This window comes from Sminthopsis crassicaudata, chromosome 1 (assembly GCF_048593235.1).
Source record: "Sminthopsis crassicaudata isolate SCR6 chromosome 1, ASM4859323v1, whole genome shotgun sequence".
Taxonomy (NCBI): Eukaryota; Metazoa; Chordata; class Mammalia; order Dasyuromorphia; family Dasyuridae; genus Sminthopsis; species Sminthopsis crassicaudata.
This window is the reverse complement of record NC_133617.1, coordinates 433,172,559-433,187,668: the sequence shown is the minus strand read 5'-3', so window position 1 is coordinate 433,187,668 and position 15,110 is coordinate 433,172,559. Positions and strand designations below refer to the sequence as shown.

At 38.6% G+C, this 15,110-nt stretch overlaps 1 long non-coding RNA gene across 1 annotated transcript in view; it reads left to right on the top strand.

Moving 5' to 3' along the window:
* The first annotated feature begins 202 nt into the window (after window positions 1-202).
* Window positions 203-15,110, top strand: part of LOC141554891 (uncharacterized) — a 37,235-nt gene continuing 22,327 nt past the window's right edge. Inside the window, exon 1 of the long non-coding RNA XR_012485999.1 lies at window positions 203-311. This is a non-coding gene — a long non-coding RNA (uncharacterized LOC141554891). The remainder of the gene's footprint in view (window positions 312-15,110) is intronic.

Sequence of the window (15,110 nt, the reverse complement as noted above, 5' to 3'; positions counted from 1 at the left end):
GAGGAGAAGGAGGAGCCTGTGGAACTGAATCTTGAGTGAAGTAGAGCATAGCTGAGATCCCTATGAAACAGAAAACAGAGTTTCCACAGAGAAAGGTAAAACAACATATCTTGGAGCCAATGCTTCAGCCCAAATGCAAATCAGCTTCAAATTTAGAGGGGGAAATCTAGTCCTTTACCTATGGCTAGGAAAAACCAGTTCTGTTTATTGATTTTTTATTGACTATGAATATCTCCCTTCCTAGCTCTCTTCCTGATGATTCTATCCTAAAGAATAGAAAAGGGAAGAAAAGTACTTTCTGCCAACCTAAGGTATGTTTGTGTGTCTGTGTCTTTGTGTCTTTGTGTGTATCTTTAAAATGGATGATGAAATCCAGCAGCCTGCATTTCAATCTGAGGCACTAAGAACATGGGTCAGAAAGGCCTCTCTGGCCCTTTACAAACAGATCTCAGAACAGCAGGGGTGGGGGCAGTTCAAGAGCTGCTCAATAGCATATAATCCCATGATGAAATGCCCTCAGGACCCCAGGCCTGGGAGCCAGCAGTCTGTGTGTGCAGAGGGGTAGTTTGGGCAGCAGCCACAGTGGAGAAACAAGGGGACATTGCATTCTTGAAAAATATCCTGTTAGGACTTGGCTGTTCCGACAGCAGAGGAAAAGGCGATGTGTAGCCATTACTTGTTGATAGAGCATGGAAGGTATGGTGCATATGTGGCGAAAAAAAGTAATATAATCCTGGATCCAGGATTCCAGTCTCAGCCCTGCCACTGACTGCTGTGACCTTGTGGAGAACCTGGGATTTTGTTTCTTCATCTATTAAAAAAAAAAAAAAAGTTAACTTAAATGATCTCAAATTAATTAACTAATCAATCAATAAATATTTATGTTCCAGTTACCATGCTAAGTGGTAAGAATACAAAGACAAAAAAGTCCTGCCTTCTAGGAACTTTCTAGTGGGGAGGCAACATGAATATGAACATTTGAAATAGCTGAAGATAATTTTAGTGGGGAAGGCACTAATGATAGCTAACATTTAGCATTTAACAATTATTATCTCATTTGATTTTGACAATAACTCTGGGAGGTAGGTGCTATTATTATCCCCATATTACAGATGAGGAAACTGAGGCAAATAGAACTGATTTGCTAGTAATGGTCTGAGACTATTTTTGAACTCAGGTCTTTTTGAGTCCAAGCTCAGTGCTCTATCCACCTGGCTGTGTCCACATGCACTAATAGGGAGGGGGAAAGAAAGGAGGGGAAAAAAAGGATTAATGTAGAAGTCGCCACCTGAGCTGATTCTTCAAGAAAAGACTTTAAGAAGTTGAGAGAAGGACTGAAGTTATTTCAAGCAAAAACATGGAGATAGAGTGCCTTGGTATGAATAGTAGCAAGGAGGTCAATTCTACTACACCATAAAGTACAAACAAGGGATTAATGTGTAATAGGACTGGAAAATTAGGAAGGAGTTAGATTGTGAAGAGCTTTAAATACCAAATGGAGATATTCATATTTAATCCTAGAGGTATTAGAGAGCCAAAAAAGTTTATTGAATAGGAGAGAACTTCTCTGTAGAAAAATAATTTTAGCACAGATATAGCAAAATGAAGTTATTATAATTCTTTCTAAATCTGATTCTACAGAAGTTGTGCCCTTAGCTCATTGTCTGTTATACCAACTTGATTCCTTGCCTCCCCCCTGGGATTGTAAAACTAGAGTGATTCAAATACTGCCTCACACATATGAGTTTTACAGTGATAATAGAAAATAAGAAGTCAATCAAAGATGCATTCCTCTTAGTCCATCCAGATGAAGGCAAGAACCACAAAAGGAACGGAAGCCATATTATTCAGAAATCATCTGAAGGAACTTGAGGGCATTCCACCTGGAGAAGAGAAGGCTTAGCAGGGATAGGACAGCTGCTTCAAGTAGTTTAAGGGTTATCATGATGAAAGAGCTGTTGGCTAAGGTCTGTTTGACCCCAGAGGAAACAATCATTAGAAAAGGCAGAGGTCAATTTCATCACAGTATAAGGAAAAGTCCATAACTATCAGAACCATCTGAAAATGGGATCAAGAAGCAACAGGTTTCTTTTGACTGGAGATCCTCAGTGGGAGATGTTGTTTAGTGGAAATCTCTTTGGGAGCATTAACAGGATAGTTTCCTCTATGATTCTGTGCTCTCTGAAGTCTTTTCCAACAACCAGATTTTATGATCTTATTGCTCTAGGCTTTGCCTTTCTCTAGTGGGAATGGATACTTGAGTAATTCCACTTGATTGAAATCCAGCAAGTGCCACACGATTGCTAGGTAATGCAGTGGATAGAGGGCCAAGTTTGGAGTCAGGAAGCCTCCTTTTCCTGAGTTCAAATCTGGTCTCATACACTTACTAGCTGTGTGATCCTGGGCAAGTCACTTAACTGTGTTTGCCTCAGTTTCCTCATCTGGAAAATGAACTGGAGAAGGAAATGGTGAACCATTCCACTATCTTTGCCAAGAAAACTCCAAATGGAATCACAAAGAATTGAACACAATTGAAACGACTCAATAAGAGTGTAATACCTACTCTGAAAACCTAATGCTGAGAAGTGAGGACTCTTGGGTAGAAGAATGTTTTTGAGTTTGGTCATTAGTGAGTTGGTCCTCAGAGCTGAGCTAGGACTTTATAAGCCTGCACCTTTTGATTTAGAATGGCAGTTCCCAACACTGACTCTTACCTCTGGGATATCTCCAAATACCTCAAGGGGAAGCAGAGAAAAACATTGTTCTTTTTGTGGCAGATGACTCATCAAGGCTTTAAAACATTTTTTAATTTAAACTTTTCAATGAACAAAAATCTATTTTCTTTCCCTCCTACCTCCTCCAAAGCTCCTCCATATATAGTTACATTGAAAAGAAAAAGAAAGAAGAATAAAACCCTTGTGATAAATATGCCTAGTCAAGAAAAACATTTCCATATTGGCCATGCCCAAAATATATGTCTCAATCTGCATGGGCGAGGGAAAGTGTTAAGTTTTCAAATGATGGAATTTTAACTCATTTTAGGCTTAAGGAATTTTTGCTAGATCTATAATTTCATCAAGGAACCTTCCGATTCCAATTCTTCCTTTGCAACAACAACAACAACAACAAAATTCGGTTCTGCACATATATATTGTACCTAGGATATACTATAAAATATTTAATATGTATGGGAATGCCTGACATCTAGGGGAGAGGGTGGAGGGAAGGAGGGGAAAAAATTCGGAACAGAAGGGAGTACAAGGGATAATGTTGTAAAAAATTACCTATGCATATGTACTGTCAAAAAAATGTTATAATTATAAAATTAATAAAAAAAAGAAAGAGAAAAGTAGATCAAAGCAACAGAGTAGACATACAATTTACAACAGCAAATAAATATAGTAACCTTGCTTCTGAAAAAAAAAAAATTCATCAAGGAGATCTGGGAGAGAAAACTCCCTCTAGCAATGTAGAAATGCACTTACTTTGCAACCTACAGTATTTTAGGAGTTCTTAACCTGGAATCCCTGAATTTGTTTTTAAGAATATTTTGGTAAGTGCATTTCAACATCACTGGTTTCCTCTGTAATCTGATGTATTTTATTTTATGCATTTGAAAACACGATTCTGAGGAGGAGTTCACTGGTTTTACCAGACTGACAAAAGTGTCTATGATACAGAAAAGATTAAGAAATCTTATATGGGGGGGGGGGGGGGGACTTAGAGGTGGTTCAGTGGATAGAATGTCCAGTCTGGAGTCAGAAAGACTAGTTTTCCTGATTTCAAATCTGGCCTCAGACACTAACTAGCTTGTGACCCAGAGTAAGTCATTTAACCCTGTTTGCCTCAGTTTCCTCAGTACAACGAGCTGGAGAAGGAAATGGCAAATCACTCTAGTATTTCTGCCAAGAAAATCCCAAATGGGGTCATGAAGAGTCAGAACAAAAAGAGTAAAACAGCCATTGAGGATGCATCAGAAATGGATCTGAACCCATATCTTCCTTATTCCAAAGCAGGATATTTATCCACCATATCAGAGGTTCCCAACTTTTTTTGCTCCTCATATATCTTGGCTTTCAATAAACATGAAAGAAAATAAATTGCACACAAGACATAAAATTGATTCATTTTTCATGAAGAAAACTTTCTTCCATTTGTAACCACATCTTAATATCTTTCAATATCATTAAAGGCTACTAAATGTTTATATCTAAATACAATCAAATAAATCAGTGAGACCCCTGATACTGTTTCTTGTTAATCAATGGTTCATAGCCTATATTAGATTTAGTTTTCAGTTTATTTCTTTCTTTGGATTTGACTGAGAATAGAATGAAGAATCCTGATTCATAGAGAACAAGTTGATATAAATAGGATTAAAGCCTTGTGAACATGCTTAACAAGAATAGAATAAGAATACATCAACTTTTTTTTATAATATCATTGATTGGAAATCAATTCCAATTGGAAAGTAACTAGGTTGTTGTCATTGATTATTTTCTAGATTAACATAAAAAGGATTTTGTCTCCAATTTTCATTCCTTTAGTTTTGGTTAGTAGAAATTCTTTCTTCAGTTCTCTTTTAAAATTTTCAGATATACTATTCATCCTCCTCTCTTTCTGTCTCTCCCACTTTCCTCACCTCTCTCTTATACATTCTCTCTTCAACCCACAATTTTTTTCACTGTTACTTTTGAAATATTTCAATAGGATAAAAGGGTCACTTACTCAATATTCATCATGGCTCATTTGTATGTTTCTCATAGCCAATGGGAATAAATGTGCTCCCAGTTGGGAGCTCCTGCACTAGACTATGAGTTTCCACACTTGAATTTTATGTAGATATTATTTTTTTGTTGATGAGTCATTTTAGTGGTGCTGACTCTTTATGATCCCATTTAGGGTTTTCTTGGCAAAGATTCTAGAGTAGTTTGACATTTTCTTCTCCAGTTCATTTTATAAACAAGAAACTGAGGTAAGCAGGGTTAAGTGACTTGCCCAGGCTCACACAGCTACTGAGTATCAGAAGCAAGATTTGGAGATGTCTTCCTGAGTCCAAACCCAGTGCTCTAACCACTGTCCTACTTAGTTGCCTGCAGATATTATTACTACCTCACATTTAAATCACTCTTTCTACTCTTCAAAATGCTTCCATATTTGTTTTCTATTTTTTATTATTTTATTTTAAATTCAGCAAAAAATAAATAAAATGAGCGTTTCCAAACACAAAATAAAACAGAAAAAGAGGCTTGCACATGAAACTGAAAGTCTCTATTATATAATTTGCTTTTCCCTTGAAGTATATGATAATTTAACATGCAACTTTCAAAGCTGTTTCCTTTCAGGTTGCCCTTTGTTCTTTTCTGTGCATCTAAAAAAAATTCCAATGACCTTTTTTGAATTTTATTTGATGACCCTACTTCTATCTCCTCTTTTCTATCTCCTCACTCCCCCCCCCCAAAAAAAAAAGCAAAACCCTTGTTACAAATATATTTAGTCAAGCAAAACAAATTCTTCCATTGGGTATTTCACATCCATTTTCATATCTAATTCTCACAAATCTGTAAATGGTTTTGACTTTTATTTTTTTCTAAGACTAGAACCAGGTCACTTGACTTTTCATGTCTATAGCTCTTCTGACTAGACTGCATTCCTTTCAGATAGGATCAAACAAAATAATATATGTAAAGCACTTTGCATGCCTTAACAAAGGAGAATGTAAGTTATTTATTATTATTATTATTATTCTGAAATTAAACTTTGATGAGATGTTTTAGAATAGTTAGATATCAGTGATCATTCTAGACCACTGATTTCCCATGTGAAGGCTTTTGCATTACTCTAAGAGTACAAGGTCCTGTGATTGGAAAGTGGGAAGATGGGTAGCAACCCACCCTCCCCATGAGGCTTGTCTCCAGCACAATTTTTCTCCCACTCCACCCTTTCTTACTCTGAAAACTCCCAACCTCTCCCTTATTGTACTGACAGGGGACCTTCAGGGCGATAATCAACTAAATTTGACTTGGGCTTCCAAAGCAGAAAGAAGCTGAATAGGTGATGTTAGCAAAATCCACCCCACTCCCTGGCGGGGCACCCACACCCTGCCTTCCAGATCATCTTGTGACTATAGCAGGAACCCCTCAGCTGGCTCTGTGCCCTTTGCTGACTCAGGACTCCAGGGCAGTATCTGGCGAGTAAAAGCTGCTCCCCCAAAGCCATTTTCATGTTTTGTGTGACAATGATTTGCTCAGAATGAGCAGATATGGGAAGGTTGAAGTCTGTACATTACAGTATCTCCCCCCTCCAAACTTTTTTCTCTTCCAAATTTCCCTATTTCTGTAGAGGACGTGTTCATTCTTCCATTCACTTAGGCTCACAATTCCAGTATCATCCTCAATCCACTTGTCCAACATATCGAATCATTTGCCTAATTGGGTCTTTTCTACCTCTACAACATCTCTCGAATCTGCTCTTTCTGTCTACTCACACAGGGACCATCCTTACTTCTCTCTTGCTCTAAAAATAGACTCCAAATCTTCCTCCCTGACTCAAATTTCTCTCCTCTCCTGTCCATCTTACATAGCCTAGGAATTTTCCTAAAATATATAATCCTAAAAAATAAAATATAAAATATAAATATAAAATATATAATGTACTCCAATGTTTCCCTATTAATTCTAAGATTAAGTATTAGTTCATTTTTATGTTAACCTTTTAAAAGCTGATATTTTTGTATAAGTTTTATAATGAACATAAGGATTAGTCCATTGGTACATGTGTGTAACTTTTAAATAAGTAAATAGCACATTCATTTTGGGGGTTATGCTCATAATTTTTTTTTTTTTTTTTTACTAATGGGAATGAGAAATTGAAAACGTTTGGAGACCACTGATTGTGAGAATTCAGTTACAAGCAGCAACAGTGAGAACCTGCTATATTTAGAACCCATGCAGACAATGATGAAAGCCAAGCAACCACCTGTGTAACCTTGTGACATATCACTTTACCCCACTTCAGTCTGGGCATTTATAAAATGATGGGGTTGCCCCAGATCCGCTCTAAAGTCCCTGTCAGTTCTAAGAATGTGGAGAGTGACCAGAAAACAGAAATAATGGTCTCCATTCCTCATTAGGCAGACAGGGAAAAACTTCACATGAAAGAATATTTATGAAGGAGTGTATTAATTAAAGGGTCGCTAGGTAGTGCAGTGGATAGAACATCTGGTCTGCAGTCAGGAAGACCTGAATTCAAATGCCACCTTGGACAATTACTTAGCTTACTTAACTCAGTTTCTTCATCTGTAAAATGATCTGAAGGAAATAGCAAACCATTTCAGTATCTCTGCCAAGACAACTCCAAAATGGGGTCATGTCAGATACAATTGAAAGAATCCACTGACAAAGTATACGTTCACAGATGCATCCTAATCCTACATTAAAAACAATCTTCAAATTTATATGCTGGATGCATAAAGTGTGGCAAAGTTCTGGAGTACTTGAAAAGATGTTCTTGAGCAGAACGAGTGAACTCAAACTAGCTTTTAATCTGAAGAGTAAGTTTTGAAGCAGTGTTCCAAGAAACGGCTCATGTTAAATGAAGGATGGGCCAAGGTCTTGTTTGAGGGATAGGAGGCAGATGGGCCAGTTACTCAGTGGAAGCCTGAGACAATTCTCCCGGGACAATCAATTTCTAAGGAAGGCCATCTCTGTTGTCCTCCCAGAAACCTCAACACTGTAGTCAGAAAGGCAGCAAGACACAGTGGTTAGTGTTGGATTTGGAACTTGGGGCACATTGGTTCAATTATTATCTGGGACCCTTGCTGGCAGCATGATCCTGGGCAAGACTTTTAACCTAGAAGGGAATGAGTTACTTCATCTGCAAAATGGGGGCACCTATCTCTCTGAGTTGCTGTAAGGATCAGAAGAGCTAATGTGTGACTTAAAATCCCAGATAAATATCAGCTATGGTCTAGATAACCCAGGGGCTGATTCTAAGGCAGGCAGATTAAGCTATTGAGAAGCTTGTGACTGTCTAGGTTGTAGTTCCTTCCTAATTTGGAAAAAATACCTGGGGTGGAGCAGAGAGTAGCCTGAAGAAAGAGCTGCTCCCAAATTTTCCTGCCCACAGGATTATTCAGACACTCCACCCTTTCCCTCCACTGTATTACTGTACCGTCAGGCATTTTAAAAATCCAGGGTGCTTGGGAACTAGCAGCGTGGATCCTGGGGATGGCGGTGTTCTTTTGATCTGGGTTATGAATCATATATGATCTGAAAGTCTTTGAGAGCCACATGTTCTGCACCGTTTGGGTCTTCCGATGCTTTTCTGCTAACCCATCTCAATGTGCCGCCCACACCAAGCTCGGGGGAGCCTCAGATAAGGGCTGTGGATCTGGCAGGCTTGAAAGACCTCTTAATGATCATTTAATGTAACTTTCTTGGTGTTCAAAAGAAAAAAATGCGATAATATGTATAGAGTCAGGAACACCTGGGTTAAAATCTTGCCTCTGACACTTCCTATCTATGAATCTGGATAGATTTAACCTTTTCAGGTATTTGCTAGGATTTGTCTGAATGCTCAAATTGGAGTCCAGGACCTGAGTTCAATTTCTGGAACTGCTTTATATTACCAATGTAATGTTGGATAAGTCTAGGTTTTTCCATTTCTTCTGGAAATGAGGGGGTTGGTTTAATTCTGAAGGTTCTTCTAGTTCTGTAATCCCATAATCTCCATTGGTTGTAATTGGTTGTAATCTGCACTAGAGGTGGGTGTTCCCACTCTGGGAATGATTCATGTTGATAAAATCCTGGATCCTTTCATTATATAAAATAGGCAAACAGAGCCACAGCAAACCCAACCACCTATTCCTCCTCTTCCTTTCCTTGTGTCATAGACAGAAACTATTCATTTTGAATATAACTTATTTTCAAGACTACTTTTGGTACATACTTTACAACTATTAAATCCTAGCTTTCATCTCCCAATCGCCTCATTCCACTGGCTTTTGGGATGTAGTAAACCCATAAACAAAGTCTTAAACAACATTCACGAATAACTGGAGCTTCTGCAGCTATGAATGGGTTGCAGTTTGCATCACTGAAGGGAATACCCATAATGTTAAAGAATTGTCCATGCATATGTTTTTATAAACATAAAATAAAGCTTTTTATTTAACACTTTAATAAAAAAAAAAAAAGTGAATGTTGATGAAGCAAGCAAAACCAGAAAACATTGTAGACAGCAGCAACAAGATTGTGTGGTGATCAACTATGATGAGATTTGGTTCTTCTGGGAAATTCCAATGATCCAAGGCAATTCCAATAAATTCTGGATGGAATTCAGAGAGAAAACTATGAAGACAATGTGGATCAACGCATCTATTTTCACCTTTTTCTTTTTTGTTTGTTTTTTTTTCCTCATGGTTTTTCCCTTCTCTTCTGATTGTTTTCTCCCAACTTGACTCATATGGAAATATGTAAAACAATGAATGTACATGTATAAGCTAAAACAAGTTAAAAATATCTTTTTTTTTCTTTTTTTAAGTTAAAAATATCTAAAGAATAAAATTAAAAAGCGGATATTGAATACTGTCTTTATATGAAATTCAGAAAAATATCATAAACATTTTAAAAAATAAAGTTCACAAACCTTAGATTAGGAGCCTCTGGAAAAGAAGACAGTTATCTCTTTATATTTTAGAAATGAGGTTTTTATCAGAACCCTTGGATGTAAACACTTTTTTCACAATTTACTGATTCCTCAAAGTAGACAGTTATCAAAACAAACTCAGTAATCTCCCTGGATCTCTATTTTCTTATCTATCAAATAGGAAATACTACAACTTATCCTGCCTATATATTTCATAGGATTATTATAAAGATTAAGAGAAGATAGATGTGAAAGTATTTTGAAGACCACTAAGTGCTTTAAAATGCAAGTATTATGTGTAATAATATTAGTAATCATCATCATCATTTCAGATTGTCCAGAGGAACCATTATAGGAAGGGATGACTTTGGATAGCTGTAGCAAGAGTAAGTTTGAGATCAAAAGCCCTGAGTTCAAATCCCATCTCTGATATTTTCTAACTTTGTAATGATAGGCAAGTCTTAACTTCCATGAGCCTCACTTTCTCCATTTGTGAAATGAAGCTGATAATAAAGTCCTCTATAACCTGACCTCTTGTTACATTTCTGGAATTCTAATACTTTATTCCCTTTTATATGTTCTAAATTCCAACAGAATGTGACATTCTATCTCTGGTCTACCTGTGCAACCTGTATTTCACATCTGGAATGCCCTTACTTCTGCCTCTGTTTCTCTGTCTTCCTTCTTCAGGTTGGCTTTGTGACCCTGAGCAAGTCACTTAACCCTGTTTGCCTCAGTTTCCCGTAAAATGAGCCAGAGAAGGAAATGGGAAACCACTCCAGTATCTTCTCACCCAAATGGGGCGAAAGAGTTAGACATGACTGAAATGACTGAATAACAACAAAAACCACCTTCTTCAAGGGCTTTTCCCTGTGCCCATATCCTTTGCTTCTCAACTGCCAGTGCCTTCCACTCTTAGCTTATTTTTACATAAATTGTACATATTATATATCTACCTGGTTGTTGACAAGCTGACTTTGCTATCAGAATAGAAACACTTTTTTTTTTCCTTTTTACTCTTCTTTCTTTCTAATCTCAGCATTTAGCACAGTACATGGCACATATTAAGTGTTTAATACATACTTGCCATTGTCTCCCTGCCTCATAGAGCTGTTGAGATGGAATGTGCTTTGTAAACCTTAGACTGTAGGGAGGGAAAGTATGTGTATAGGGGGAGTGGTGGGATGATGAGAACTACTGTTATTTTTCCTCTACTGATAACCCTACTCTGATGCCTGGGGGACTCTGGGCATTTAAAAGCTAGACCAGAATGAATCCGAGGAGGATAAACTTAGCTGAGCGCATAGAGGCTTAGCACCAGAAGCTTGAGGACCAGGTGACGATCTTTTTTGGTCATAGTTATTCATGACAGCATGAAAAGACTTCCGTCTGTGTCAGTGGAGGGAGTTTTAGTACTGATAAAACTAGGAATACTTTGATATTATTTTCCCATTAAATTAGTTAATATTAAGTAATTACTAATTAATATTGAATAATATTAATGTGAAGCAAAATATCATTTATTAAGGGTAGTTAGTGCATAGTGGGTAAAGCCCTGAGCCTGTGTTAAGAAAATTATGCGTTCCAATCTGGCCTTAGACACTTATTAGCTGGGTGAGTCACTTCACCCTGCTTGCCTCAGTTTCCTCATCTGTAAAATAAGTTAAAGAAGGCAATGGCAAACCACTTCACTACCTGTGCCCAAAAAACCCAAATGGGGTTACAAGTTAGACACGACTGAAAAATGTGATTTATTGCCTTACCCTGGCATGATATATGCCAATGTAAACAGTATAATATGATCAGAAGAGTACAGAATTTGCAATCAGAGTTCTTATTTGCAATTCCAGATCCAATCCTTATTTGTGTGTCTTTGAATAGACACACAGCAGACCCCTCTGGACCTGAGGTCAGCAACACTCCCCTTTAAATCTTTCCTCTGACACTTTCTAGCATTATGAGCCTGGGCCAGTCACTTAACTGTTATAGTGTTATAGTAATAACACCTACCTATCTACCAGGACTATTATGAGGATTATATAATATTTGTAAAGTACCTAAATACAAGCATAATTATTGTTATTTGTCTCTCTGAGCCTCAGTTTCTTTAATTGTAAAATGAGGAGAGAGTTGGATTATGATACAATGCATGGTACCATGGAATGAGTAGCCCACTCTTACCACTGATGATTACATAGGGCAATTCACATCCATCTTTCTGACTGACAGTTTTCTCATCTGTTAAATGAGGGGATTGGATGGCTTCTAAACTCCTTTCTGGCTCCTAATCTACGCTCCTCTGATCCCTTCCAACTTTAGAATCTTTGCCAGGTTTTCTGAGTAACAAAAATCTTACAGAATCCATTCCAGCGCTTGAATAATCCTGTTTCCTAAGATTGCTGCCCCCAGCCATGCCATCCCAGCACATGTGCCCCATGCAGATGAGACAGGCTTGTGCATGGAAGGAACACGTGGGTGCATGCAGGGCCAGACCGAACATGTCTGGGGCTCAAACGTGGCATCTGGGACAGAATGAGCAAAGGGAAGGGGGAAGGGCAGAACATGGCTGTGTATTTTTTTTTCCCCTAAATCTGTGCTAGTAGTAAACAAAACTTGGTCCCTAAGTCTTTTAAGTATGTGACTTATTTTTAAAGACACATCAACATTTTGATCGATGGAAAGTTTGTTCACTAGAAATACAACTCTGCTTAAAAGCTCTCCGTGAGTTTAAAAGTCATTCTAGTACAAATGCCTCCTTTACAGAACAGAAGCAAAGAGGGCAGGTTAGGGAGCTGGATTACAAACTCTATCTCCCTTCCCTTCCTCTCTCCCCCCTTTTTGGCCCCCATGATAAAACAAGCTCTTTCCATTGCACAGGCTATCCGGCTCGAAAGTTGATCTGACTCACTCCCTGTGGCCAGAGTTCTGGGGGGTACGGGATGGGGTGGGATGGGGTGGAAGAGGTAAGGATACCTGGTGGGTGGAAAATTTCCTAATGTTAAAGGCAGTGTAGGAAGGAGCCCCAGGCCACTGCACTCTTCCCAGGGGTAAGTCATTGAAGAAATGGTGACTGCCCACACACTTGCCCCTACCCCACTTTATTCTTTAAAAAACGGAGCCAGTTATCCAATGCCAAAGGAAACAATCTAGTCCCACTCCACTAGAAACGATGACTGCCCACACTCTTGCCCTTACCCCACTTTATTCTTTAAAAAACCAAAAAGAACAATTTGGTCCCATCCCACCCCCTTCATTTCCCTTAAGCAGCATTTGCAAACCCTTGATTGCTCTTAGGTACTCTAACCCACATCCAAGTCTGTTTGTTAATAGTCTCTTTGCATTTGCATCTGATTATTTCTTCTCTCAGATCTAACAGTCTCTCCATCCTTAGAGGGGCTGCAGGGGAGGAGAAAGTTATCTAGACCATTGTCTTCAAAGGTGGGACTTGGGGTCTGACCTCCAAGAGTATGTATTTCCTTAAGCACAGATCTAACTCCGTGGATTCCTAATACTCTAGATTAAAACATAGACTCTTCTATTTAGCTTTTAAAACCCTCCACAACTCGGCCCAAATCTATTTTTCCGGACTCTTCTGGAAATTACTACCCCTCCCACACTCTTCAGTGGAGCCAAATTGGCCTTCTCTTATTTTTCTCACATGCTATGCTCCATCCCTGTTGCACTGACTATTTATTCATCATGATTAGAGTGCACTCCTTTTTTAATTCTTAAGGGAGTCTCTTTCTAAAATACTCAAGTACCATCTTCCGTTCAAAGTTTTCTTAATTGCCTTCTAACTTTGCATTTATTTACTTTATCGTGTGCATATATACCTATACACACTTGTATATGCACATGCATACACACATTTATATTATAGATAAGTGTATTCACAAAATATACACCTGTCCATATACAAGGGGAGGAGAGCAGGGACAGAGGGAGAGAATCTCTCGCTCTTAGGCTGTAATCTCCTTGCCGGCCTGCCTACTTTTGGCCATTGTATCTTCTCCCCAGTTCTAGGAGAGTGCCTGGCACATAATGGGTTCTAAACAAATACTTGCTTGCAGCTCTTCAAGACAATTCCAATAGCCTTGAGATGGAAAATGTCATCCACACCCAGAGAGAACTATGGGGACTGAAGGGGGAAGGAGGCATAGTACTTTCACCTTTTTGTTTGTTTGATTGCTTTTTCTTTCTTGTGGCTTTTCCCCTTTTGTTTTGATTTTTCTCGCACATGATAAATATGGAAATATGTTTAAAAGTTTGCACATATTTAGCCTATTTACTGATCTATTGTTTGCTTGGAAGGAGGAAGAAAAATTGGAATACAAAATCTTACAAAAATGAATATTGAAAACTATTTTTACATGTGTTTGGAAAAAATAAAATCCTATTAAGAAAAAAAAATACTTGCTGATTGTGTATGTGGTGAAGCAGTGGGGTGGGACATAGTGGGGTGGGAAGATAGGCTACATCCTACTTTCCCTATAAAAGTTAATGGGGTTTGTCTACTCTATACAACCATTCCTATCCTTATCTGCCCCCACTTTTACAGTCTCTCTTCTGAAAGCTTCTATTGCCCCACTTCAGAGCCCAGGGATGGGTCCCCCGGGGGGAACCATAACATCACTGTTACGGGGATCCCATAAGCTGCAGTTTCCCAGGTGTCCTTGAGAATTCCTCCCCACCCCCCGCATGTCCCCTCCTTGTCCCTCGGATACCCTCAGAGCCTTTTCAGGAATCCCTCAGAGGGCCAGTTCAATTGTCTGGGGCAGTGACCGGTGAGTAAGAGCTCTGTCTTCCCTTCCTCCCTTTTGGGTGGGGCAGGGTGAGTCACACCACAGACTCTAGATCTCCTCTTATTTTCTTTCCTTCCACACCGTCTTCCTGACTTCCCTACCTCTGTTGAGGGTACCACCACCATCTTTCCAATCATCCCATGTTAACTTCTCTCTCATTCCACACACAGGGCGTCCCAATAGCTATCCTTCTTGAAGAGTTTTGGGACACTGCATTGAGTGGGTCCTGGCTCTACTTCCACAATATCTCTAGAATTTGTTCCCTTCACACAGCACTTATCACCCTCTTGGCTGGACTCTTGCAATGGCTTCTTAAACAATCTCCCTCCTTTTTTCCCAATCATCTTTTTTTCCCCTAAAATGTTGCTCTGACCATGTATGTGAACGCCAGTGGCTCCACATTGATTCTAAGACTAAATGTCTGATTTCATCTCATCAATTTTTAATTTCCATTTTTTGTACAAATTTTATAATTGTACCTAATTATAAGCAGAGTAGTACATATACATTAATTTGTAAATAAGCAAATACAGATTTGGGGCACTAGGTGGCACCATAGTGCACAAAGTGTCAGGCTTGGAATTAGAAAGATTCACCTTCCTGAGTTCAAATCTGAGCTGGGAAGTTGTTTTTTGAAGTACAATTTCCTCGTCCACAAAG